Below are 26,804 nucleotides of genomic sequence, written 5' to 3'. Positions count from 1 at the left end.
AGTTACACATTTCCCAAGCAGAGAACAGTGGCACACAGAGAAGAGCTGCTTCGTTCCGTGGCTGGGGATCTGAAGAAGTGTTTGACAGACCATTGTAATAACATCTCTCTTCACAATGCAAACACCAGCAATACATTCAAGGAGCTCCGGGCTCCGTGCCTGCACCTTTTTCTCTCTTCCTAGCAATACACAGGGTTGACTCTTATTATTAATGTAGCTTTAAAAGCATTTTCTTTTGAAATGCATCGACACCCAGGGAAATAAAGCAGAACTCTGCTCCTTACACGAATCCTAATAAGACAACCAATGTCCAAGTATAATGTACAGTCAACTACAAATCGGATCAGACCAAAGCAAAGCATGCAGTCTTTTGAATTCAGAGTCTCCTACATCATGGGAACCCTTGAATGCCCGCTCTTCCATGTGCTTGTTCCAATTCAGTTTTCTCGGCAGACAATAGGACAAAGCTACATTTAGCTCAGGCTGCTAATACCAGTGGACAGATGTGTCAGACGGAGGTTTACTCACCAAGCTCCCGTAAGTCCATCTTTCCCAACCACAAATACTGATTCTAAGCTGCTGCCACCACAAAGCGACTTAGAGTCGTCCCCCTGAAGAACAATGTGCTGGAATACCACCAGATGGTTCCTGAGTAAGCTTGTTCATGAAACAGGTTTCCAGTTGAGCCATGTGAACAGAGACCCGCCGCACACCTTTGAATGGTATACACTCCAAGTCCAGAGGAATAAGCATGTAGCTTTGCTTATGTTTATGGAGCTGGAGCCCAGGGATGCTCCGATTGGCAGGAGTCGAGGAAAGATCAGCCAATCAAAGGGCGCCTCCATTTCAGGGAAACTCCTGCTCATTTATTTAGCATCTTCAGAGATCATCGGCTTTTCTAGGAAGAGCTTTTCTCTTAGAGTATCACAAGAGAAAAATAATAACTTCGTTTCTATTTTAGTGTCCTATGCTCTTTTGTCAATAAACACATAGCTCCCCTTCTTGGTACTTCTCAATATCCCCCATTTTTTCTTGCAAAGAACTAAAAAACAAATAAGGACAAGAAGAAAAAGAAAAAGCTGGTGATGGGCTGGAGATAGTTCATATTCATCAGCCTCCACCTTGTTGGGAGAAAGGGGGGAGTGCCTGGGCTCAATAATTACTGATTCTGTTGCCATAGAAACAGACTGGCTGCAGCGAGTTGGATTCGTGTAGAACATCTGCTGCCAGACCCATAATCAACTGCAATCTCATCTCTTCCCCCTCTCTACTTTTATTTGATTGTGAGTTTGCTTTCTCCTACCTTCTCTTCACATACAGTTTTTATCCAGAAATGTCATAGAACCACCTCGCGATACCTTGCCATGTACACACAACGCATGCACACCAGGGGTGCTCACATAACCAGGAATGCAAGCATTCCAGCGTGCATCCCAGCAGGGGTCCTACTGGGAGGATCCATACTCTAATTCCTACCCAGGATGTAAACAAACATAAACAGCCTCCATCCCTAATTAAAATTACTGCAACTTTTAACCTAGAGAATTAGAGGGACATCTTTAAAAATATTTGTTGCCTAACAGCCCTGAGAGCTCCGCAAATAAAAGTTAAAGTTTTCAATGGTATTCCTCAGAGGGCACTGCGGTGGTTCCTAGCAAACCTCTGGAATGAAGTGATTACACTGGCGGCTTGTGGAAGATTTTGTAAGTACGGAATGTTCAGACCCAGCTCTTTTCTGCATTAGCACCTCACCAAGGCGCCCTGAACACTGGGGATCTCCCTGGATTTTCTCAGCCCATTTTCATCCCCTCAGACTCCTCCCCTGCTTGCTCCAAATTCCCCGGGTTGCATGACTAGAATTAATGTTACCAACTCTGAATGTGCTGCCATCTCTCTCCTTAACAGCAGGGGCCGCCACTGAGCAGTGAATGGCTACACATCCTGGTCAGACTCAGGAGGGGGATCATAAGGTGGCAATCTCACTCAGGGGTCTGCGGAAGCCCTCAGTTCCACAGAGATTGACGGAAAATGGTAAGTGTCACAGAAGGCACTGATCTGGGCTTATGTTAGAGAGAAAGGAATTACTTTGCCCTATCGTCATCTGCCTTGGCATCATAACAACCTCAAGGAGAACCTTCACTTCCTTAAAGGTCTCTGCAAGCCTGGGACCCTCAGCCCATAATGACCCAGATGAGGCTTCTGAGGAGGCTGGGACCTGCTCTTCGTGTGTTTCTGATTCTTGAAGCCAAGCTGAACTGTCCATCTACCACACATCCACTGTCCAAACAGCAACAGTAGCCCTCAGCCTCCTTTCTTCCTAAATGAAGCTCAGTATAAACCCCATATCCATCCAACTCCAAATGCTCAGCTATACCCCACTGGTGTTATTGTTGTTGCTGTTGTTTGACAGTCTTGCTGGAGTGCAATGGTGCGATCTCGGCTCACTGCAACCTCTTCCTCCCGGGTTCAAGCGATTCTCCTACCTCAGTCTCCTGAGTAGCTGGGATTACAGGCATGTGCCATCATGCCTGGCTAATTTTTGTATTTTCAGTAGAGATGGGGTTTCACCATGTTGGCCAGGCTGGTCTCAAACTGCTGACCTCAGGTGATCCATCCACCTTGGCCTCACAAAGCGCTGGGATTACAGGCAAGAGCCACGATGCCCAGCCGCCCATTGGTCTTGATGTTGGATTTGCACCTTCAAGAATCTGAATGCTGGTTTTTCCATTTTGTCGATTTATGCCACTAAGTGTAGGAAGAAAGTCTCACCCAGGTGCAGCACCCACTGCCAACACTGTCAATCTTTCTCCGCTCTGCCCAGACAACTTTCACCCTCAGGGTGGTGGATGGCTCAGGTTTTCTCTACCAGCTTTCTGGAACATCTCCTCTAACCCATCCTGCCTAGTCTCCTCTGCCATGGGGACACCCAGCCTTTGCCATCCCATCCTCTTGAAGGGTGTCCAAATCCTCACTGTTTATGACAAAACCATCATTCCATCCAAGTCTTCCTCAATCAAAATTTAATTATCTTCTCAACAAATATTTAGCAAGTATCTATATGCCAGGCACTTGTGCTAGTGATACGACAAACTGACAAGGTTTCTACCTTACAACCTGCAGACTCTAGTAGAGGAGGCAAAAATTTATTAAGCATAATTGTGATATGGGGTATAAAAACAGAGCTACTAACTCTGTGTTCTCTTAGCACAAATAATCACTTAGTGAGATCAGGAAAAGCATTTCAGAGAAAGTGACATCAAGCCACAATCTAAAGGAAGAGTAAAAGTTAATAAATTGAGAGTGAGGGGAAGAGTGACCCAAACAGAAGGAATAACACATGTGAGCTAGGAGGCAACATGGCATCTTTGGAAACCTGAAAGAAGCCAAATGTGAATGGATCACAGTGAGAATGACCGGGAGGACAGTGTAAGATCAGACCAGCAGATGCTTGGAGACCAAGTTAAGGAGTCTGGTTCTTGTTCTACAAGCAATGACAACCCATTGCAGCGCTCCATTAAATGACTCCTAGCCCCTCCTAACGCACCAACATAACCCAAGATATTCCTCAGTTGAGCTGAATGACAGATTAACAGAATACCAACCTGATTGAAACAATCTATTTCAAGACATCCCTGATTTGTTGGGTTGATCTAGCTAACATTTACTGAGCAATTAATAATCCAGGAATTAATCCAGCAATTAATAATTCAGCAATTAATAATCCAGGAATTAACCTAGCAGTTAATAATCCCATGCATTCTAAGCACTTTATCTAGATTAACCAATTTAATCCTCCCAAAAGACCTGTGAGATGTCATTCAACTATTTATACAAATGAGGAAATTGAGACATAAGGGAGGTTAAGCAACTCGACTGAAATGACAACAACAAAAAAAGTAGCAGAGCCAGGATTTGAATCAAAGGATTTGAGCTCTGGATTCTTTAAGTGTGATGCACAAGGATCACCTACATTAGAAATTCTCATTACATGCAGATTCCTGGGGGGAAGTGCATCTCTCCCCAACCAGAATTTCAGGGGGTAGAGTCACGAATATTTTCCCAAGCACTCCAGGGCTTCTTACGCACACCACAGTTTAGGAATCACTGCTAAGAGATGTTTTCGTAAAGGAGGAGAAGACTACCCCAAAAGTAATCTTCCACGTACAAAATGGAAAAAGGCATTTTTTTTGGAGAATGGGACAGAGGGTCTCACTATTTCAAACCATTACAAAAGACCATCTACATGAGAGTAAGATCATCCTTCTTTTGAATGACTGCAAATTCTGGTTGTATCATATAATCCAAAGTTAAAGTGGAGGGTGGGTAGACAGCACAGTCTGGTGCTTGGTAGTTATCCTAGTAAGGAGGTTTATGAAGAGAGAGCGTGCAAGTTTGTAAAGACCACGTTCATGAGGTAATACAGATGCTATTAGATCCATCAGCAATAAGGTAGGAAGACTATGTATTATTATTGTTGACACTACGTGAAATGTCATAAAGATTTTTAAGGTAATTTTTATCCTGAAAAACTCATTTTTAATACAAAATTGCAAGGTAAACAGATAATTTGATTTTAGCCTTCAATCCTTCTCCCCCTCATCTATTCAAAAGTTAGCAAGTAAAAGCTCTTTCGTTCACCTAGCTAGTCATGGTTTTAGTTCTAGAAAATAAGCAGCTTCATCAATATTTTTAGAGGGGCTGCTTCACAAAAAAATAGCTATAGCAGCATCTTTGAGGAAACTTCCAAAGAATTTTTCCATGGGATCTTGTCCAGTGGTTTTGTTAAGGAGATCACAGGCTGGGTGCTCTATTTAGTTAACCTGGCCTTTCTGGCGATTTTTTCCCACTCTAGATTGTGATGAAAAGAGTATATACAAGCTTACAGAGCTGCTGGTGAGCCTCAAAAAGAGGGAAACCCAGATTTTGTTAGCATGATATTTGGATGACTGTTTGTCAAGCTCCTAAGAACTGGCATGAAGCTATTCTGCATATACCTAATGGACTTGTACTCCACGGGCTCCACATGGATGACAGGTAGCCTATTATCCAGCTTCTGAACACATTCAGATTGACTATGTGCTATCCACAGAAAGGAGAAGGGAATCACAGTACCAGATACTTAGAAAATTCAGAGGGTGGGGTGGGAATCACCCCTGGGCATCTGAATAAAAGTCAGAAGAAATCCCTTTTTATTTTGCTTACACGTTACAACCTGTACCCTTTGTTCTGCTTGGAGCAGGCACTGTCAGTACCATTTATCCCATATTGTCTTGGGGCAGATTCAACCTCATGAAATTTTATTCCTTTCCATAAACATGATTTATTGAATGTATTATTACTAAATCTGATGTAATTCTTATACATTTTTAATAGTTTTCAAATAAATCCACAAATCAAAAAAGAATGTTAGGTGGTATGCCTGTATTTTTGAATAAAAAAATATAGTGACTGTTATAGAATAATTTCTAAACTGGCTGTCCAAATTCTCCTTAGTTCACTTATAGGTCCTAACTGAAATGAGCACCTTTTATATTGAGTCTTTAAAAGGCAGACAAAGGGATTCCATTTACTGGGCCCTATGAGAGGTGGCACTTATAGCCATTCCTTTCATTTTCCAACTCCTGTTCCCAAACTGGATGCTTCCACTGAGTATCCATTTCATCAGGATGCATGTTCCTTGCTGGCAGTGAAGGTCATGGTAATGGTCTCTACAGTTTATGACATGGCTATGCTGCAACCCATTTTTGTTTGATTAATTCATTCTTATGAGGGAGGTCATCAGGGTCAAACACAGCCTCATGAAAATTCCAAACAGGTAGGGTGTATATGCACTAGGCGCTTTTCCACCTACATCTCAGCCCTCTTATGGAACGCCCTCATACACACACGTGCACATGCATGAGCCCACACACACAAAACACACTGACATCGCTTCCATAACAGCAACAGGCTCAGTGCAGACTGCATCAGACCGTATCTCCCAAGGGTGTGAGGTAAGAAGTGGGGACTCTTCCTCAATGGGTCAGAGGTACAGCCACTACTGGCTCAGTGAGACACCTTTATTTCATTCAAGAGACTTTGGAGAGATATTTCTCTAGATGTTGGGCTGACCAGTAGAGTTATCTCTGATCATTTTACATGGTGCATTTTTAAAACCAAAACATATGCAAAACTGCAACTGAACATAGGAGACCTTTTACAACTCTTTTTATCCTCAAAGGGAGATATCAATAATATTCCATAGAAACATTCCCATACATAGGCACCTGCATCTCTTTTCCTCACTTTCATGGAGAGATGATCCTGAGCAGAATGTGCAAACCCTGCCACACTGTCACTTTATCTTTTGGTCCCAGGATGCTGAGCTCTCTGTGATAAGCCTGGACATCTGTGGAAGCTTAGGAGAGTAACAGAAAATGCAGATGCAGTGCTTACCATGGGCCTCTGCTATAAAAGTCCCCATTTACAAATGGAGAAACGAAGGCCCAAGACATTCAGATAACACGTCTCCAGTTGCCATCTAGTAAGTGGGGCACTCAGGATTCAAACTCAAGTGTCTATCTGTGGAGCACCTTGAGCAGCACACCCCATTGTGGCCTCACAGCTCCCCAGGCAAGCAGCTGGAGCAGGTGGGATTGTTCCCAAGCATCCTAAGGCTGAGTTATAAAATATGAGTCGTTAATATGAATTTTATTTCCCTGGGCTTTGCTACTTTTTATTACCCACAAAATGCCTAACATGTAAGTGGTACCTACAAACAGTAAGAAATAACACCAGGATCCACAAAATGCATACCCATCTATAAACAGATCCCCAACCCATGCATTTCTTCCTGCCTCTTCCAGAGCACCAGGCTCAGAGAGGTGACCATGATTTGGATTCACAGGATTGGAGAGTCAAGGTCTGGAAGTTCCTGGGGCATCACAGACCTAATAAGTGAATGGGCTGACCCAGAAGAACATGGGCCTGAAGAACAAGGGCCAAAATGATGCATCTCTGATCATTCTGAAAGCCTTCAAAGGGATAGTTGGTGAAATTCTGAGTTTATCACTTGCCGATTTGAATTTTCCAAATATACCATGGAAATGAATTCCAGAATTGCAGGCTGATGAAAAATCAAGCCAGAAGGAAAAATGAAAATGCCAAAATTGTCAGCTCAGTCTTGCCAAGCACATCCACTGGCAATATGGTGACAAAAAGCAACTGGGCCAATGGTAGGATATCCTTTAGATGGTGCAAAATGAGAAACAGCTTCTTTGCCATAGGAAAAGGAAAGCTTCATCACATCCTCCTTGGTTTTCAGAGCTAATGAATAAGTAAACTTCTTCTAATTCCAAAACATACCCATTTCACATGCAAATAATTCTACCTTTCAAGAAAAAAACTAGTTTCTGATATTCTCATTACAGGACTAATTTAATTACAATGTGTAGAGATTAAACCCATGGCTCACCATGTTTTCTCAAATGGTTAAACATTTGATGTCCTTACTTTTTCTGCTCTTTCTTCTCACAGATGCAAAGGTATTTTATCAAATGAAAAGGTTCACAGATAACCTATGCATTCTGGTCTCCTGTGACAACAGGGATTATGCCACAACAGAAAAGGGTGCACCAGGGATGCAGGGAAGAATATAGGGTCTGATGAATAAGACAGAAACCAACAAGGTCAAGAACACAAGCAAACTCAGCTTACCCAGGCAAGCAAGGAAGTAGTAGCAGAAATTGGAGATGAAACTAGAGATAAAGGCAGTCAGTTCCAGGGAGATCATGTTCTGAAGGGGGTGGACAAAGCAGAGAGGCTGAAAGGGGGATCCAAGAGGTCTGTACAGGGCTAGATATGGAACCACAAAGGGAGGGTACCCCGAGGCCCAATAAGTTACCATATGAAATTCTAGGGTGAGTCCTGTTTAAACCCAGTTGTTTTAACTTTGGTTCTTGGTAGTAAGTTGGTTTTATCAGAAGCCAGTCACACAATGAATATCAGCAACAACCCATAACCTCTCTAAATAAACTAACTAAGGGTGTACTTGGTCTTAGCGAACCAGCACTGCCATCACAAAAACAGGATTGCTGTTCTTAAATCCATCTTTCGATAGCAACAGCATGTACGAGCCAGATCGCTTCAAACTGTTCTCTTTCTATGAATACTTCCAATCAAAGGAAGCTTTGAAATGTGAACCATGACCCCTAAGCAAATGATATTTGACAGGCTATTCTCCATTTTCACCAAGAATAAGCTCTATAAACTAATTTGTGGAGAAAATAAATTTAGAAAAAAATACAATTCCATTTTATTGTACAGTACTTGCCTGCAACTTTTAGCTACTAATTGTGGAAAGGAGTTAATTTGATAATAAAAATAAAAATTGGCCCTGAAGTATAATAACCAATCCATGTATATACAATGCAAAAATGTATCCCTGCCCCCACCAAGTCATCTTGAGCTAAACATAGAACATGGTTTCCAAAATGCATTACCTACAATTCTCTCCACACAATGAAAAGCATGAGAATGACGAAGCAAATCTTTCAAATAATCACATACATTGAACCTTGAATAAGTGCTCTTGCTTATGTTTTGTGAGAGTCTATTGTGTTGGACCTCTCAGCTGTTCGAACACACATTGAGAAAACATATTTCACACTCAAAAAATCCCAGTTGGGAAGTGAGGAGTCTGTGCATTTATTCAAGTAATATTTAGGAAGTGCCTGAGATAGTGCACTTTAACATGTTGCCTTGTGTTTCCTTCAAGTCTTGGGAACCCAAGAATATAGCCTTAATATTTTGAAAATAATAAAGTTCCATTTATTACATTTTGTGTTCATGAATTTCATTATATTTAATATCTTTTGCAAGCAGACTCTATTCTGCTCACCTGGAGAGCTTCTATTCTTACGATGCTCTCTTAAATAAAGTTCTTCCTCTATGTAATTTTTCCTTTGCATTCTTTCCATACAATATATGTGCTATGGCTATTGCACAGTAATCTCTTTTCACAGCTCTCCCCAATACTGGGAACCTTTAAGGCTGGATTTACTAATACAACACCAGGAACACCATCTCTAGATATATCTGATAACTTAGACAACAAGACAAAATCCTACTGCAAACCTTACATGTAGACAGGTTATACAAGCCTTCTTCTGAGTACTTCTGTCATTCTACCCACCATTGTAGGTACAGCCATGGGATGAGGATATCTGAAAACATCAAAATGACTCATCCCCTGTTGTCTCCCATTCCTTCCTCCTCCCACTCCTGCAATCCCAGTCTGAGAGGGACTAGGGTGCTCTGAGAAGCACTGCTGAACACTACCCCTTTCAGAAATTCATTTCACAAGCAATCCAGATACTGGGTCCAGCTCTGTCTGCAATGTGGCTTACTTTTTCAAGTGTGTCACATCTGCTTCGAACTTCCTTCCAGTTAATGAATCTTTCTTGAATCAAACCTGAGAGGGCTTTTGATCTCAGTACCAATCAACTTCAAGCTAAGATGCTGGGCACTAGCTGGACTGGCAAAGCTGGCCCAAACCCATGCTCCATTTCAAGGAAGAATAAACAAACTTAGTCTGAATTTATAACATGGAATGTCAAGATAAAGAAATTCCCCGTAGACTGACACCACTGATCAGACCACACCTGAAGCTTAGTACCAGTTCTACACCCACATAATTTAAAGTGTTTCTTTAAAAAAAAGATCGTAATACATGATAGGTAGCGAAGATGAGGAACATTAAAAACATAGTAAAAGAAAAATATAATTAATCACACTATGCAAAAAAAAAGGGTTCTTTCAAACCCATAACCCAACATCATAGAAGCCATCATTAAAATCATTTAACCCGACTGGGTGCTGTGGCTCACGCCTGCAATCCCAGCACTCTGGGAGACCAAAGTGGGCAGATCACGAGGTCAAGAGATCAAGACCATCCTGGCCAACACTGTGAAACCCCGTCTCTACTAAAAGTACAAAAATTAGCTGGGCATGCTGGCATGCACCTGTAGTCCCAGTTACTCAGGAGGCTGAGGCAGGAGAAGCGCTTGAACCCTGGAGGCGGAGGTTGCAGTGAGCCGAGATTGCGCCACTGCACTCCAGTCTGGGCGAGAGAGTGAGACTCCATCTCAAAAAAACAACCACCATCAAAAAAAACAAAAACAAAACAAAACAAAACAAAACAAAAAAAAAAAAAACAAACGAACAAACAAACAAAAAAACAAATCATTCAACCCTTTTTAGTTTGCAGTTTTATTAGTTGAGATATAATTTTGCATGCTGCTCTACTCCCATTTAATATAGTACAAAACATATTTCTGATATTTAGATACTATTCATGAATATCATTCTGAATGAGTAAAAAAATTCTAACAGAGAAATAAATGTATCCATAAATTAATTTATCATATCCCCACTGTTGAATAGTTGGGCTATTTTCAATTTCTCACTCATAAGTAACAATGAAATGAACATCTATATGCGCATCTTTGCTTTTCCCCCCTTGAATGACTATAATTCTAAATAGCTGTACTATACAGGATGGCTCTACAAATGAGATAATCAATGTTGGTGAATTTCCAACATTGAGTCAAAGGATCATGAGCCAAAGGAACCCTGTCTCAACCAGTTTCTTAAAATTCTATGGAAATGTCAAGATTTCTGCCAGCAAAGTGGTAGCAGGGCATCCTTTCGCATCGTCATGAATGCCAATTCCTCCTTTCTGTTTTGCAGAAGGAAGTGCAGGTCTTCTCCCCATGCAGAGGGGTGTAATTGACCTCACAAACAGCTGGAAGCCAGGACTCCAGCCTCAACCCAGCGTGGTCTGGGAAGGGAAGTCTTTGCCATCATCTCAGCCCTGTCTCTGTGCGGGAGCACATGCCAGCATGAAAAATCAATTGGCTTTTGTCAGACAATAAATATCACCAAAAGAAAATCCAAAGATGTTTTTAAGACAGTAAAAAGTATTCCTTTTCCTTCTCTTTTGGAAATAGCTTAATTTTTTTCGTCTTGGTCTTAAAAGAAATTGCCACTCGAAGAATCACTCTTTTTCCTGACATAGCCACACAACACCATTCAATGCCAAAATGAGTCCGTAAGACCCCCAGTTTGTTCTGTAGGTTGCAAAGTTTGTTCTAGGGTGTGCTTTTTCCTTTTAAGACCTTATCAGCTGATTTAAAAATAGACATTATTAGCTTTTTTTTTTCAACAATAGGATAAAACTTCAATTCAAGTAACATTTGTTAAGCCCATATATATTTCTTTCTTTCTTCTTCATAGGCACTCTGGGGTAGAAAGGTGAGTAAGAATCAGTCCTAATTCTTAGGGGTAGAGACAAGAAGGAGAGAGTGTAGATAATACCCATAATCTAAGATCATGATTTTCAAGCCTTTGGAATTCTGCAGCATTGCCTCAAGATAGCCATGAGGTGGGACAGAGAATGAATGGGAACCCAGTTAAATCAAAGATAATTGGCTAAAATAAGTTTCCAAACTTAGTGTATGGCTAAGTTAAGTGTTACAGGAGAGGGGAAGAAAAGTGAACCTAAGAGGGAAAATTACTCCTGTCCCCATGGAGGGGCTCGGCAGGACCCATGAGTTGGACCTTGAAGGACAGACAGATTTTCACCAGAAAGAGTGAATGTTCCTCCTTGCTAAGGGAACACAGTCAGGGACAGATACTGGGAAGTGCAAGGCATGCTGGGCACTCAGCATGAGTAATGATGGGTTAGTAGGAGGTGTGCTGCTAGACATAATAGGCATGTTGTTTGGAAGAATGGTTTAGGACAGAATGTGGAGTTTTGCTATCCTGCTGGAAGAAGAGAGAGCCAAAGGTTTCCGAAGACAGACGTCTTATGAGAAGAGCTATGTCCTAGAAAGGTGTTTCTGGCAGCTAGGGGAAAGAGAACTTAGGCTTGGGTCAAGTCCAGATTTAGGAAGACCAATGAAAAGACAAACACATCGTCTACACAAGAGACGATGGTGGCAGGAAGGCAGGATACAGAACAAATTGAGTCCATAAGTGAAAGGCACAGGGTGGCTAAGCTCTGACAGGAGAAAGTGATTCTTGAGAGCAATAAGATTTAAGACCAGAAAAAAAAATTAAGCTATTTCCAGGAGAGAAGGAAAATGATTTTGTTTTTTTCTCTCTTAACAACACCTTTAGATTTTCTTTTGGTGGTATTTACGGCCTGACAAAAGCCGATTGATTTTTCATGCTGGCATGTGTTCCTGCACAGAGACCAGGGCTGAGATAATGGTGCAGAAAAGCAGAGTTACAGCATTAAAAGGCAGGTGGCCCTTCTCATACGGTGGCGGATCAGTAGGACTTGGGGACCTATTAGGGAGAAAACGTAGGGAAGCCAGAGATCACTCCTGGATTTCAAGTCCGAGATACGGGGTGGACTGTGATGTCACTCCTGGAGTTAGAGCCCACAGACGCAGCAGCAGGAAGGAAGCCATGAGAATGGAGAGTTTAGTTTTGGACATCCTGAGTTTGAGGAGTCTGCAGACCATCCACAGGGGTGGAGCTCAGAAGACGGTAAGGGTGGAATTCTGTCTGCCTCTGATGCTGGTTGAAGGTGGGGAGGAGGTGGTGGTAGGAGAGGAAAAGAGGAGGGCCTCAGGAAATGCCTGTGCTAAAGGGGTCAGTGCCATGGGAATGAGGAATGGAGAGGATCCCAGGAAGCACAGGAGGAAACACAAGCCAGTGTGTCAGAGCCAGGGATGAGGATGAACAAGAACAATCAGAAGGTGTCCTTGAGCTAAATGAAGCAATTGCAGCAGGTGGGGGTCGGTGAACATCAGACCACCTCGAGGCGAGGAGGTGGGAAAGTGGAGATGCCATTCTCTCCTGGAAAATTTGGCAGTGCACAGACGGACAGAGATTGGGTAAGAACTTGAAAGAGGAACAGGGTTGGAAAATACTGTTTAAGGACAGGAATGATTTGGGTATATTTTTAGGTTGAAGACAAGAGATGGGGGTGGGGGAGGATACGAATAGCATGAAGGTGTAAGGGATAAAAGATGTATTTTTATAAATTTTTTGATGTCTATCTTCTTCATCAGAGTGGGGATTCATAACAATGTGACTTCTTTCCAGTCTTAAATTTAGAACAAACTCAATGACTCCTCTCAATTCCCACTTGCCTCTTACAAATCATGTATTTTGTGGCTACAGAAGTTTTCAAGTATTCAAAATATATATTAATGCACTTTGGAGTCATATTTCTTCTCTTGAGCTCAGTTATATTTTTAGTTACCCTTTAATTTTTTTTCTAAAAATACTGCTAGTAACTGGAACAACAACAGTTATTTTATTTCTTCCATATATATTCAATGTGCCATTTGTATATATATCTTAGGTGCATTGTATGCATATACATATATATATATGTCTGTATCTGTATCTGTCTCTGTATATCTATATCTATCTTGCATGTATGTTCATTTCCAAAGTCACAGGAAAAAAATTTTTTTAAGGAGAGAGTGGTCCACAGGGTCAAGGGCTGCAGAGGTGGCAAACAAGATTGAGATTTAAAACTGTCCATCGGAGGTCATTCTTTGTCAAAATCAGTGACTTCTGTGGCTAAAGAGGTTTTCAAGGACTGATACTATATTTCAGTGCTTTTTAGAGTCCTATTTCTCTTCTTTTGCTCAGTTACATTCTCGGTGTGGGCAGAAGGCAGGCTACAGTGGATTATACATGAAAAAGCGAGCTGGGAAACTGAGGCAATGACTTCAGAAACCAAGCTGGAGGGGCACAGGTGAATAGGGGGTTGAGAAAATCATTTATTTATTATTAAAAATGTGAGAGATTTGTGTTTGTTTATATTCTGGTGAGAAGACCCTGTGTGAGAGGAAGAGACTAATGATGCAAAGATTAGAAGTGATAACGGACAGAGAGCCCCAGAGGAGGTGAGAGGGGATGGAATTCAAAGCACAGAAGGAGGCCATCCCTGGGGCCACAGCCTTGTCTAGAAGGGAGGGTGGTGAGTGCAGGATAGGAGAAAAGCCCCGGGTCACGCAGGAGGTCACAGGCAGAGCTGGACTAGAATCCATGCCTCTCCAATGCCTCATCTGGAGCGCCGTGTGTGCTGTGTGATCTTCGTGTCATTTCCCTCACAGGGATGGCCCCAAATGCTTTTCATTTATTAAGAAGAGTGGAACAGAACTACACATTTTGTAATTCAGAAATGGTCCAATATTGGCCATTTCATGAGGTTCCACCTAATCTTGGTTCATTTAACCCTCAGAACAACTCTATGATGATCCGTCTCTAGACAGAGAGACTCGGATACAGGGCAGGGCAATTAACTTGCTCAAGCTCACCCAGCAAGTAAACAAAGGAGCTAGGGTGTGAACCCCACTCTTTGGGTCCAGGGCCAATGCTCCTGACTGTTAGACTTTACTACAACTTATTGTGGTGAGCTAAATGATCACAGAATAAGAGAACATGAAAGAGAAATAGGTACTATGAATAACACAGAAGAAGACTGTCAGGAATCAACAGTAAATACTTATGGGTAAGTACCGCTGATTCCATGTAATGCACAACAATTTTTGGTTGAGCCATTTGAAATTGCTGTATTTGTCGGACAAAAACAGTCCAATACTGGCAGTTGCATATGGCTCCATGTCACCTTTGTGTGTGTGTGAATCTGCAAATCCCTCTCTTGATTCCTCAGTCATGCAGGGGAGCAAAGGCTGAGGCTGCATCTGTGGCAGCTTCAGGTCTCCATTATCAGCCTAAAAGCTTTTATAACTTGAAAATATAACGAATAAAATATTCTGGTAAACTGCATCCAAAAAACATTGATATCTTTTACTCACAGCCTTTTTTTCCTGGTACACGCACAAGCAAATTTTTATCCATCTGAATCCCTGACCAACCAGCATCTGCTCAGTTGAGGCTTGGAAGCAAATGTCCAGGCTTGCCCAGTGCCAAAACCACAATAAAGCAAGCCAATAACCTTTTTCAAACACACGTTGGGGCAAAAATACGTCCATTTTATATACACTTTTTGTGGCAATAAATGCATTTTAATAGGAAAAGCATCTCTGTGTGACGCGTGGGTCTTACCCTTTTCTACTTGTGCTTTAAGAACACATAGTGGCCAGGGAGCTTTCGGACAGAATCCCGTGCTCTGTGATTCACAAAATGGAAATCTGGCATTATGTGCCAATGACATTTACTTCTATGGCAGCTCAAGCGGCAAAAAGCCATATGCCATACACCTCGGATCCAGCCAAGCCATGCAAACAAATATGTGAAAGAGAAATAAGGAGAATAGGACCAGAAAAGTTCTGGGAAGTTGATTGCCTCCAGCACTTAAAACACTCACTAAGGCAAGAACTGGGTCTTCCCACTCTTATGACATTCTAAGAGAGATGCATTTTTTCCCCCAATTTAAGAGAACTTTAGGAGGTAAAGGTAAAATACAAAAGATAATTTTTGTGAACGACATGATGTGTTCACACATGTGATTCAACATTCCTGCTGCACAAGCACACATTTCCTGGGCGTGCTTGGGTAAGCCCCCGTCCCCTACATGGGATGGAAGGTTGAAGGTTGACAGTCACATTTGTCCTTTGCACTGGAAGATCTCTTGGCAGCCATTCTGGGAAAGAATAAGCACCATTACTGATGTTATTTTTCCCACTGGCCTGGAAACAAGGCTAGTGGGAAAAACAGTGCTCTTGGAATGGCCAGAGTACATGGGTTAAGCAGGTCTAAGAGCAATATAATAAATGAGTGAAGATGAAAATGAAACAGAGGGATATATATATATGTATGTATGTGTGTATATATGTATATGTGTATACATACACACACACACACACACACACGTTTTTTAACAAGGAGTTCCAAGCAATCTTTTTGGAAAAACAACAATTCAGTTTCTTTTGCAAAAGTTCAATGTCTTTGAAACTTTCTATTCACCTTGTATAAAGCTACATACGTAGAAAAATGACAACTGCCATTTTTATTAAGAAACAGATGGCAAAATCATTTCATAACTTCCTCAGAGTATTAGCATCTGAAGAGATTCTGATGGAGGGGTGTAGAAGTGTTTCTCAATCAGGCCTGTTGGCATTTGGGGCAAGAAAATTCTTTATTGTGTGGAATTCCAAAATACCCATGGCCTTCAGGAGTTGAACAACAGTGGCCACCCCATATTAAGATGGTGTATATGAATTTAGCTTATTGGTCAGGTGGACCATTTTTAATGATCATTGAATTAAACATTTCTGGCCATTAATTTTTTTTTTTTTTTTTTTTTTTGAGACGGAGTCTCGCTCTGTCGCCCAGGCTGGAGTGCAGTGGCCGGATCTCTGCTCACTGCAAGCTCCGCCTCCCGGGTTCACGCCATTCTCCTGCCTCAGCCTCCCGAGTAGCTGGGACTACAGGCGCCCGCCACCTCGCCCGGCTAGTTTTTTGTATTTTTTTAGTAGAGACGGGGTTTCACCGGGTTAGCCAGGATGGTCTCGATCTCCTGACCTCGTGATCCGCCCGCCTCGGCCTCCCAAAGTGCTGGGATTACAGGCGTGAGCCACCGCGCCCGGCCTTCTGGCCATTAATTAATTCAACACTGAATACCAAGTATTTGAGCAGATACTACTTAAAAGTACCTGGAGGATATTAAGACATAAAATCTAGCTCTTGCTTCCAATGATATATTGACTTTATTTGGGAAGACAGATTTAAAAATAAACAACTACTGCAGAGCTAGAAGACATTCTCCAAAAAAATTTGAACTCCATGCTGTGGGAGCAGACATAAAAAAATTCATTCTGAATAAAAGGGAGATGGTAATTATCTCACTAAGGTGGCACTTGTGCAAAATCCTAAAGGATAAGTAAAATTTCAACAGGCAGATGGGGGAAGATGTTTCTGGTAGAGGGAATGAGATATGAAAATGTAATTGCACATACAAGAAATGGTGGGCAGTTCAGGTAGAGCCTAGGGTAGGTGCAGGGGAAGATATGGAGATAAAGCAGAAAAAGTATTTTAGGTGAATTAAAGATAAATCTGAACATCTTGCTAAGGCCATAAAATTTAATGAGTCAGGCAATGAACAGCCACTGAAGTTTTAAAACCAAGAATGGTACGGTCAGATCTGTGTTGGAGGAGATTTGGAAGATGGAAAGGTTTCCAAGCTGGGAGATAAGTTGGTGTAACAGTTGCTGTCTTAGTCAGCTATTGTCACCAATAATGCTGTGTAACAAACAACCCCAACAGGTAAGAAGTTATTCTCACATTCACAGATCTACAGATCAGCTGAGGTGGTTGTTTCAAGCTCTAATTCTGTGGGCTGACTGGAAAAACTGTGCTCCATATTTCTCATTCTGGGACCTACAATAAAGGAGCAGTAGCTACCAGGGGTATGTAGTTCTCATGATGATGGCAGAAGTGCAAAAGCCCAGCTCAATCACTTGAGCAACAGTCAAGCTCCTGCTCATTTCACATCCATGCACATCTCACTGGCCCAAGCAAGTTCACTTGGCCAAGACAAAGGTCAAAGGGTGGAGGAAATACACTTCACCCATCATGAGGTCATGGCAAGCATGTGGAAGTATTCTACTACCATGAAGCAGTGAAGAACTGTGACCAGCCATTCAATCTATCACATTGGGGTGAGAGAAGAGGAAGACAGAAACTGAGGCAATGATGAAAACGTAAAGGACCATGTGGTGATTGTACTGACTTTGGCCACTAATCAGTTTCACAAAGAGGGACTAGCCCATAAATTTCTAAGTAGAAACTTACTAGATTGCCAGCTCTACGACAGCAGGAACCATCCTGTCTTGCTCACATCTGTATTCCCAGTGTCTACCACAAACACTGTGTTGTAGACACAAATAAATATCTGTTGCAAGAATGAATAGCGTTTGAAGAGTAAGTTGGATAGTGACCCCATTAACCAAGATGTGGAATGCTGATGTGGCTGTGCTGTATATATGATGGTGGTAAGACAGCAACTTTGAGTACCTTCTAGATCCCAGGCATGGTGCTAGATACTCAAAATAGACAAAGAGCAAGACTCTGCTCTTAGGAAGCCCGACAGACAACTGCAGTTCACTGAGATGAGTTCTAGGGTATGGGTATTCCTAGGGACACAGCAAGAGGGACATCTCAGGGGCATCTGAGTGAGTTGTTGCCAAAAGTGATAGCTGCAGGCTTGAGCACTTTCCTAAGGAAGACAGTGGTCTGACTGATATCTGAGCTGATTACCTGCCTAAACGACCTCCTCCTACACAGTTGGCCTGCGCATCCATTATTTTTAACTTTACCAGAATAGGAAAAAAACACATAGAAATCAGAAAATAAAGGGAAGAAGGAGGCGGGGAGAAGAAGAAATTCGGTTTGGAACTATCATCTCTCAAATTCAAGTTTTAATATAAATTTTTCTCCCTATGATGATTGCCAAAAAGGTGCTGGAATGCTGGGAGTGGTAGCTCACACCTTTAATCCCAGGTACTCGGGAGGCTGGGGTTGGAGGATTGTGTGAGGTGAGGAGTTTGAGATGAGCATGGGCAACATAATGAGACAATGTCTCAAAAACAAGAAAGAAAGAAGGAAGGGAAGGGAAGGGTAGGGAAGGAAGGGGAGGGGAGGGAACCACTGCCAAATGTAGACTTACTTTGATACCCTCTTCTGGACTCTCAACCTCTGTCCTTACTTCGGCCTTGTTTGACTCAATGACTTGGCTCTATGACTGGTGACAGAGCAGGAGGGTCAGTGTGTGGGTTGAACAAGGCAGATGAGTGTTTAGCTCCTACTTTGAAAAATGAAGGCAGATAATCTTGACCCATAAGTCACTGTTGCTCAGATAAAAGAGCACAGTTCTGAAAAATTTGCACAGAATATAAGCAATGTAAATTAGAGGCTGAATAGGCATATGAAGTTGAATATGCATGTTTAATGATTTAGTCATTAAATATATATTTTAACTACCAAGCACCTAGATCTGGTATTCTGCAGAAAACATTTGGAAATCTCACTTAGGATCTCCTAACTTTTTTAGCTCTTGTTTTGGAGTCTTCGCAAATAGCTTCCAATCCCACTCTCTCATTCCGACTGCTTGGTTTATCTTGTCTAGGGCCCCTTGTTGCCCTCAATACTTCATTAATCACAACATCTGGTACCCTCAGTTGGCAACAGGGGGGCACCTATATGACAGCACCTACGTGCTCTTCTGTTCTGCCTTAGGAGACTCATCTCTTTTTAGAAATGTGCTCTCAACCTCCCATGTAACATCACTTACATTGCAATTATGAGATAAATATTTTCTTTTAAATCAATGAGGACCTGTATTTCATGAGAGATTCCCACCTAATGGTACCCTTCTTAGCTATCCAACTCTGCTTCCTATCTGCCCTTTAATTTAAAATGCCTAAATCTCATCATGCCTTACTTAAAATGTAGGTAATTTCCTTTTAATTGGACATATACTAATAAAATGGTTTCTGTGCCATTATCAAACCTTTCATATAAGCCACAATGGAATCTGGAATTCAGGTCATAGAAACCAGTTAACAACTCCTACACAGCCCCAATGTATATTAATAAAAAGGAAAGAAGTTTCAGAAGTCACTGAACAGAGTTATGGAAAGCAGTTAACTTAAAGTCATCATTATTCTCATGCACAGGGATGGTCAGAAATTGAACCAAGGAACTGATAAATCTCACTACTGTCCAGCAGAAGAACCAATCAATTATTTTCTCCTCCTAATTGGCAAATCTCAAGTTAGCACATGCAAAGAAAGATACACTGGCTCTAGAAAGACTTCAGAAATGAAAAGCACTTTATGCAAAATCTTGAACACAAAGGAACACCCACGAAGTATATTTACTACTGTCAGGCTTATTCAAAACTGTGAGATTTACTCTTGGTCAAAACCATTTTTATAAATGCTCCTGTTATAGAAAATGTCCAGAAAGCAAAACATATTAAAAATGTCTTCAGCTAAAGACAGCAGTCAACCTTTATTTAAGCAGGTTTTAAATAGTTTAACCATTTTTATGAAAATTACATGGGCTGGGAGCAGTGGCTCATGCCTGTAATCCCAGCACCTTGGGAGGCTGAGGCAGGCAGATCGTGAGATCAGGATACCGAGACCATTCTGGCCAACAAGGTGAAACCCTGTCTCTACTAAAAATATAAAAATTAGCTGGGCGTGGTGGTGCGTGCCTGTAATCCCAGCTACTTGGGAGGCTGAGGCAGAAAATCGCTTGAACCAGGGAGTTGGAGGTTGTGGTGAGCCGAGATTGCGTCACTGCACTCCAGCCTGGTGACAGAGGAAGGCTCTGTCTCAAAAAAGAAAGAAAGAAAGAAGGAAGGAAGGGAGGGAGGGAGGGAGGACGGAAAGAAAGAAAGAAAAGACAAAAAGAAAATTATATGAACAGAGTCAACAAAATCCAATTCTTCCTGGATGACTCAAGATTCCTTGCATTCTCCTTCCTTATAAAGAGATGCTGCCAGGGCTGTAAATTCAGGGGGTAGAGGGTTGGGAGATGCAGGGTACAGTGCACAACCCCAGGACAGTCCCTGAAAATGGGTCACCCTCTGAGGTCTTCTCTATGTTCTTCATAAAAGCTGCCATGAACCCCATGCAGCTGAGACCACCACGGCAGCACAGTTGGAAGTTAAGTCACTACTGGCTGGGCACAGTGGCTCACGCCTGTAATCCCAGCACTTCAGGAGGCCAAGGCAGGCGAATCACCTGAGGTCAGGAGTTCAAGACCAGCCTGGCCAACATGGTGAAACCCCATCTGTACTAAAATTGCAAAAATTAACCAGGTCTCATGGCAGGAGCCTATAATCTCAGCTACTCGGGAGGCTGAGGCAGGAGAATCACTTGAATTTGGGATGCAGAGGATGCAGTGAGCCGAGATTGTGCCATGGCACTCCAGCCTGGGTGACAAGAGCAAGACTCTGTCTCCAAAAAAAGCCAAAACAAAAAAAGAGTCACTACTAAGTTAATCACTAAACTTGAGGGAGCAGTTTGTCCACCTTTCCTGAAGATGTTTGCGGTCAGTGTTGCCATGAGCATCCTTTTCCTTTTCAGATGCATTTGGAATCCCGTGTCACCCGGTCTTCTCCCAGCTCTCCATTACTGTGGACTGGTGTTGGCTCCAGGCCAGTGCTGAGCTTGCCAGTTTATCTGCCTGATGCCATCAGGGTGCACAGCCATCCTAGCTGTGGGTAATTTCCTATTCCTATCTCACACATGAGGAATCTGAAGCCGACAGAACCGAGTCCCTTGCACAAGGTTATCCAGCTGGAAGGGAGGACCTTGGCATTTTTATGTACTGTCCCCAGTCCCCTGCCTCACCTGCAGTATATTTGTTTGTGGGTGGGCTGGGGAGGAGTGACCACAGTGGTCAAAATCCCCTCTATGGCCAAACTAAAGTTCAATGCACCCCCATACAGAAGTATAAAACAATCTGTATTTATGGACATCTGAACAAACTATCTGGGGAAATCAAGGCAGCTCAATTACACTGCATGACCAACTGCAAATTACTGTCACTTTAGGTTTTGCCTGTTGAGATGAGCACCTCCTATTTGTATAGGGCAATTTGCAAAGCAAACCTAATGACAGCTTAATCCCCAGTGACTCTGGGAAGTATTATTTATTACTACTGCCACTACCAGTTTACAGGTGAGAAGGGATTTGGTGGTTAAAGGACAAGATCAAGGTCACATTGCTGGTGAGGGGTCAGCTGGGGCTGCCACCAGATCCTCCAGCTAATTCAGCCTCGGTTCTTGCCTTTGCACCATGCATTCTTGATGAGGGTGTGGGGACATCATTCTTAGGGAGGGCACAAAAATGGTTCTTGGAGGAGTAAATCTTACTCTTTTTATATAAAAGGCACAGTTATACATACATACACAAAGAGATATACAATATATCTGTCATTACAATTTCGGGGGAGGGTGATTGGGGAAAAATACCTATAAAAACTCTCTAGCGGGGTGATAATGCAAAAGAGAATGAGAAATATTGCTCTATACCACAGTGCTTCCCTGACTTGGCCAGAGTCATGTTACCTGTCATTAATCCGTATCTGTTTATGTATGACAATGGGGTCTATTTGAACATACACTTATTGAAAAACATAAGCCACCAAAGTCACTTTCCCAGTCTTTCTGCTGTCTCTGGATAGTATAACTGACACTGATGAGGACTGGAGAGGACATGTCTTGATCGCTGTCCAACAGAAAGTGGCAAACTGCATGGAAACAGGTAACACTATCTTACGCGAATAGCTTAAAAGCAGACACACAAATGAAACTCTTTGCTACCTATCCGACAGGGAATGTCAAAGAAATAACAATTAAATGTATTCATATAATGCATTTGCTTCTAGAGGAGGTTCCACTGCCTGTGTGGCAAGCCTAAGACCTTTGTGAAACATCAGAAGCCTTTTGAAAAAAAAATGCTTGTTAATGGCCTAGACAGTTGAAAAATGGAAAACCTCATTGTACGACATTAGGGCTCTTTAAGACTTCTCCTCTACTCAAATATTCATGTTTCAATTAAAACATACACCTACTTTATTAGCCACATCAGGCCCAGTTCAGATCAATAACAGCAGCACTAGATGGAATTCTAATGAAGATAAACAACGCTGAGTCCTCCCAGCTTCCCCTGGGCATGGATGCACAAAGCTTCCTTTCACAGCTTGCTCCAAGATATTTTACAGTCACCTGCCTCATGCAAATGAGGAGACTCATGTTTATTCATGATGAGAGTTACAGACCACCTTTCATTCCCTAGGCCAGCTCAGCTAACCAACAGAGCGCCGTCTGCACCACTATGAAGTTGAACTGTCCTAGTAAGGGGACTCCTGAATATATAATTGTCCCCTGAAAAGCAGGCACAGAAAGTCAGTAAGCTGCAAACAGTTTGAGAAGCAAACACATTTCCCTTTTTTATTCATGTGTTAGCTGCCTTTAAGGTTTTAAACACAATCCCTTTTCTATTCCATGCTATAATCCACTAGATGTGACTAGCTGGTGGTTATTTCCTATGAATAATCTTCATAGGGGATTTCTCAGGATGTTTCCTTCTGTACTGCTCTCCCATTCTTCCTAATTGAGATTTTCTCCCATTGACTCAGATGAAGCTCACAGCCTGGCCAGGGGCAGCTGCAGCTTTGTTTAACGGGCCTGGGTTCTCCCTATGCACAGTCTCTGCTATTTTAAGGGGTGGTTTTTCATCTGCAAGCCTCAGATTCTAAGCTCTATTGTGTGCGCTTAGTTTATTATGCTGCTGGATAAAGTTTCAAAATAGTGCTTTTACTCTAGAGTGACTTCATTTTTCAAATTAGTTTCTTCCATTTTGGTAATCTGAAAGTGTGGCACAATCATCTGATCTTGGCTTATAATGTCAATTTTGATAGCGTCTAAAGTAACACCAATGCTAGGAACAAATATTTTGATGGTTTCTAAAAGGGCTCAATCATTAGCAAAGAGATCTGGGCAACTAGTAATTGTTGGGGAGGACTTAATTCTCATCAGCCATTAAATATATGAAAATCATGCGACCTTCTGATTTTTAGACTGCTACCGTGTGTTTCACAAGGAAACTAAGGTACTTAATAAAGTTGTCTGGAGGAAGACACTTCCAAAATCCATGAAAATTTCAGCTTAAAGCCTACTTTTGTCAGTTACATGGGTTATTAATTCAGTTCAGAATTTAGTGTGAAATTCATAGTTTCACTTTTTTTTTTTTTTTAACATAGCCAAAAAATGTCTGTTTGTGAAAAGAGCAATTTACTCATTTTTTTCATAGAAAGGCTTTACCTTTTTCAGTACACTCCACAACTACATATGCCATTTTTAGTTCCTCGAGGCTTTTTTTTTTTTTTTTTTTCAGACAGAGTCTCTCTCTGTCACCCAGGCTGGAGTACAGTGGCACGATCTTGGCTCACTGCAACCTCAAAGCATTTTTACACTAATTACTTCAATTTATTATCACCCCACCAAAAGAGAGGGTGATAGATCCTTTTAAAAACTATTATTATGGCCGGGCGCGGTGGCTCAAGCCTGTAATCCCAGCACTTTGGGAGGCCGAGACGGGCGGATCACGAGGTCAGGAGATCGAGACCATCCTGGCTAACCCGGTGAAACCCCGTCTCTACTAAAAAAATACAAAAAACTAGCCGGGCGAGGTGGCGGGCGCCTGTAGTCCCAGCTACTCGGGAGGCTGAGGCAGGAGAATGGCGTGAACCCGGGGGGCGGAGCTTGCAGTGAGCAGAGATCCGGCCACTGCACTCCAGCCTGGGCGACAGAGCGAGACTCCGTCTCAAAAAAAACAAACAAACAAAAAAAAAACTATTATTATTTTTAGATTCTCAGACAGAGCTCTGGAATAGCAGACTTAGGATGAAAATCTGGGTCACACAGGTCAACAAGCATCCTACTCCATCAATGCACGAAATTTATAGTAGCTTGTGATAAGTGTCACATATGTCAATGATGGGGGGTCTATTAACATAAATCACCTTTAATGGTCAAATCTACCTTAATGAAAATACTCATTCATAGCTTTCCTCCTCCGATGATTTAATTAATCTGTGGTGCGGTTGGCCAGTGGGATAACAGGGTTTTCAAAAGCCCCCAGGTGATTCTAACGTACAGTTAATGGTGAGAAACAGTGCTACACACAGACATATATTTTAAAGTGTACACTCTCATTAGATTTTTTTTTTTTTTTTTTACAGTGGAGTAGTTAGCCACACATGCTTTAAATGAGATTCCCATACCTAAAATATCCAAGTTACTTGTGTCCCCTTTCTTACCCCGCTCAAAAATGAGGATTTCAATGAAATGATTATGGGGCTACTTGTGTGCTGAGGTATCCAGCTGCAGTTTAGCTCTTCTCTAATGCCCATAAAAATGAATAATGCATGCTCTAAAATATTGGTAATAAAAGACAAAAACATAGAACACAAACTCAATGGCCTGAATCAATGGATTATTCTGCAGAGTGCTATATTGAGAAACTGAAAGAAAGTACTTTTCAAAGCATAAATATTTTAATCACTCTCCAATTCTACTTCTCTTATATAAATAAAAAACATTCCATCTGCTGCTTCCCAAGCCCGGAAGAGCAGACGACAGCTGCTTTTCCAAACACCCTCTTCCAGCAGTGGCATTAACTACCAAGCACTCGATATCTATAAACTGGTGTCCCAAGCAAGGCGGGCTGCAGCAGCTATTCCTGCCTCTGATAGAATCCAGTGTAGTTTGTTGGGCAAATCAAAATTTTAAATTGAGGGGCACTGCTTCTCCAGTGAGGAGCTAAAGAAGGCAGATAGCTAAGCCCTGCTCACAGAGCAGGGTTGACAAATAAATCCACCTTCCACGCTCTGTTTACAGTGGCAAGAGCCTGAGATGGTGTCCAAGAAAGTTGAAAAGAAATTATGTTTCATGATGGGCTTTTTAAAGCTATTTCTGAATTTGAATGTGGACAGTCAGGGAATAAGAAAAAAAACATTAAATCTACCAGTAATTCACAACCCACATTTGTTCCTAAATTCAATCTCCTCTGCTACCAAGTTAATAACAAGAAGAAAAGTGAACTGATTTAACTTTCAGCTCTTCTCTCTTCTCCAATTTATTATCAGGTAAAGCAGAACAGTGGCTGATAGATGGGCAGCAGGAAAAAATCAGAAAGGCAGTCTTCAAAATGAACTAGAGGCTGTCACACAGGGGCTTCCTTTTTAAAAAGGCTAGTGGAGGCAGAACAGGGCCATAAAAGAAAAGGGATATAATTATATCTGTATCTGAGTTGCCACTAGCAGAACTCTGTGACAGGTATTATGTCTACCAGCAAGAAGAAAAACAAACGAAAGGCTCGTCTGTCCATGTTTCATTAATTTAAACTGATCTACACATCTAAAAATCTAATATAGCTGCAAATCAAATACACACTGGAGTAGGCAGAATAACAGCTTCCCATTGGTGCCTGTGTTCTGATCCTCAGAACCTGCAAGTACGTTACCTTCTGCGTACAGGGGATTGGGGCTGCAGATAGAATTAAGGTTATTATCAGCCAACTTTAAGATGCGAAGATGATGCCGGATTATCCAGGTCAACCAATGTAATTGGTTGGTCCTTAAAGGACCAACCTTTAACAAGGTCCTTAAAGGTTTGGAAGACCAAGGCAGAAGAGGGATCAGGGTGATGGGATGGCATGTGAGAAGGACTCAAGCTGTCCTTGCTGGCTTTGAAGATGGACAACAAGGACATAAGCCAAGGAATGCAGGTAACCACCAGAAAGTGAAAAAAGCAAGGAAACAAATTTTCTCCTAGAGCCTCTGGAAAGAAACAGCTCTGCTGCTGCCTTGATTTTAGCCCAGTGAAATCCATTGTTGACTTCTGAACTATGAACTGTAAGATAAATTTGCATTGTCTAAGCTACTAAATTTGTGGTAATTTGTTATATCAGCAACAGAAAAGTGATATACACATGATAAAAATGTAAATACCTGATACATTTTTCTGGTTACATAAGTAAGGCATGCATAGTACTGAGAAAAAGGAAAAAAAAAAAAAAAAAGCAAACACAACAAAAGTATTTAATGTAGCAAATTAAAATTCCTTGTCCTTCCCATCCCTGATTTTCCTCTGATATCTGCTCTTGCCTGATGGCTATCTGGATGTGAGGCAGGACCCTCTGGCTCTCAGGCCTGGAGCTGTTTGTCCTCAGCCATAAACTGTCATCCCTACTTGGCAGTAGAGGTATGACCCCCAGCATTAATCTATGATCTGTAAACAACACAAAAAGATGGCA

The 26,804-nt window shown here is 41.9% G+C and overlaps 1 protein-coding gene across 5 annotated transcripts in view; it reads right to left on the bottom strand.

Annotated features, from left to right (window-relative positions):
- The window catches only part of ELMO1 (engulfment and cell motility 1), a 578,573-nt gene that overhangs the window by 131,397 nt on the left and 420,372 nt on the right, over window positions 1–26,804 (bottom strand). The window contains exon 1 of one of the 5 annotated variants that reach the window (XM_007981600.3): window positions 529–9,749. The exons of the other annotated variants lie outside the window; for them this stretch is intronic. The gene's annotated coding sequence lies outside the window, so the exon portion shown is untranslated. Of the gene's footprint in view, window positions 1–528; window positions 9,750–26,804 lie in introns of those variants that run through there. 5 annotated transcript variants of the gene reach the window in all.

Source organism: Chlorocebus sabaeus, chromosome 21, assembly GCF_047675955.1.
Source record: "Chlorocebus sabaeus isolate Y175 chromosome 21, mChlSab1.0.hap1, whole genome shotgun sequence".
NCBI classification, from domain to species: Eukaryota; Metazoa; Chordata; class Mammalia; order Primates; family Cercopithecidae; genus Chlorocebus; species Chlorocebus sabaeus.
The sequence above is the reverse complement of the archived record's forward strand: the minus strand, read 5'-3'. Positions and strand labels throughout refer to the sequence as shown.